Below are 2324 nucleotides of genomic sequence, written 5' to 3'. Positions count from 1 at the left end.
GTGTGTTGTCGCTGGTGCGATATTGTGTAAACAGACACACAACAAGCACAGGTAGGCCTATAGGCGGCTTACCAAACACACAGGAGACTCCGAGGGAACACGCGTTAGTTTCTTCTGCAGCGCGAGAAAGTATTCCAATGCCGGAGCGCGTGCACGCTACTTCTGACCGCACGCGCTTTTATCCTTTTCTCACACTTTGGCTGCCAGGGACGCCCGCGACACTTCTTGCACACACACAGACAGACAGACAGACACACACACACACACACACACACACACACACACACACACACACACACACACACACACACACACACATACAAACAGATGCACGCGCGCGCACACACACACACACACACACACACACACACACACACACACACACACACACACACACACACACACACACAGCCTAGTCTATCGCCCACCATCGCTGTAATCTATCCATTGGGGTCACAACACACGCACGCACTCTCTCTCTCTCTCTCTCTCTCTCTCTCTCTCTCTCTCTCTCTCTCTCTCTCTCTCTCTCTCTCTCTCCCTCTCTCTCCCTCTCTGTATCTCTGTCTTTCTCTCTCTCGGGCTGTCCCTGGAACACGGGTGCGCGACACTTATGCGAGGAGATAAAATAAGGCTGTGTGTTTCCCACGGTCCGGAAACCCCACGACGACCAAGTTTAGTTTACACTTAATTATGTCAATACAGGCACCGGAACGGCGGGAAGGTGAACTTTCCCACAGAAAGAAAAAAAAAAAGAACGCGCACTAAAAGACGTTTTCACTTTCCCACGTGAAAACCTAAAAATAAATAAATAAAGTGAAAAGGACACCGACCGGAGACTTAATCGTTTAACCTTAGAAAGTACGCTTCTGTCTGTTTGTCTGTTTGTTTGTTTGTTTGTTTGTTTGTTTGTTGTGCCATACCTGGCGCTGGTGCAGTCCCCGTACAGCGTGTCGAAGTCCCGGCGCGAGATGAGCTTGCAGCGGTTGACGCCGGGCTGGATGGCGCCGAGCCCGCGCAGCACGCGCACCTGCTCCACGGTGCACACGACCGGCGCGATGTCCAGCCGCTTGAGCTTGGTGTACACGGTGTGCAGCCCGCCCACCAGGTGCTTCAGGAACAGCTCGAACACCTGCGGCAGGCAGATCAGCTCCTGCCCGTCCACGGAGAAACTCGCCACTTTCACGCCGTGCACGTCGACGAGCTTGCACTCGCTGGTCAGCGCCGCCGCCGCCGCGCTCGAGTTGGAGAGCGACGGAGGAGTGCCGGTGGAGGAGAGGGAGAGGGAGGAGAGGGAGGAGGTGGACAGCGTGGCGGGGATCGAGCCGTGGTGGGTCAACCCGGCCAGGGCTAGTGCGCCCAGCGGCCCGCCTCCGCCTCCGCCTCCTCCGGGGGAGAGCAGCGGCGTGTTGCCGTTGCCCAGGCAGCCCGGCCCGGACAGGAAGGGACCCAGCATGCCGCTGATGGGGAGCCGGGGGGACGGGGAGTGCGAGTTGGGCTGCACGGGGCTGCCGACCGTGGTCGTTGTGGTGGAGGCGGAGGAGGTGGAGGTGTACAGCGGCTCGGAGCGGTAAAGCGACGCCGAGGTCGGAGCTCCGGAGCTCAGCGAGAGGAGCGGAGGAGACCCGGGGAGCGGAGGATCCATGGAGGTGATGAGGAGAAGTTGCGAGCGCTGATCGCTCACACTCACTCACACACACACACTCTCTCTCTCTCTCTCTCTCTCTCTCTCTCTCTCTCTCACACACACACACACACACACACACACACACACACACACACACACACACACACACACACACACACACACACACACACACACACACACACACACACACACACACACGCTCTCTCTCTCTCTCTCTCTCTCTATCGATCACCGTGCGTATGACACACACACATACACACGCGCGCGCGCACGCACACGCACGCACACACAGGCACACACACACACACACACACACACACACACACACACACACACACACACACACACACACACACACACACACACACACACACACACACACACACACACTCTCTCTCTTTCCTCGCGCTCCTGCCCCTCTTGTGTCTCCGCGAGGCTGACTTTTCTCTTGCCTCTTGTTGCTCGGGCGATGTTGTGTTTTCTCTTACTTTTCTTTACTCTTTTCTCCGACTAGTTTGGAGTTCTCCTCTTGTTTCCCGCTTCGGTCCGTTTGTTCGCCACGAGCCTTCGGTCTCAATGTGGGTCGTTAAAAATTGCTCAGCAACACGCGACTGTTCTATCTCCGGTAACGGGTGGTGTCCGGTCGGCGCGAGAGGCGACCACAGACTGAGATCAA

The sequence above is a fragment of the Micromesistius poutassou genome (genome assembly GCF_964030765.1).
Source record: "Micromesistius poutassou genome assembly, chromosome: 23".
In the NCBI taxonomy this organism is placed as follows: Eukaryota; Metazoa; Chordata; class Actinopteri; order Gadiformes; family Gadidae; genus Micromesistius; species Micromesistius poutassou.
Note: the sequence above shows the minus strand (reverse complement) of the source record.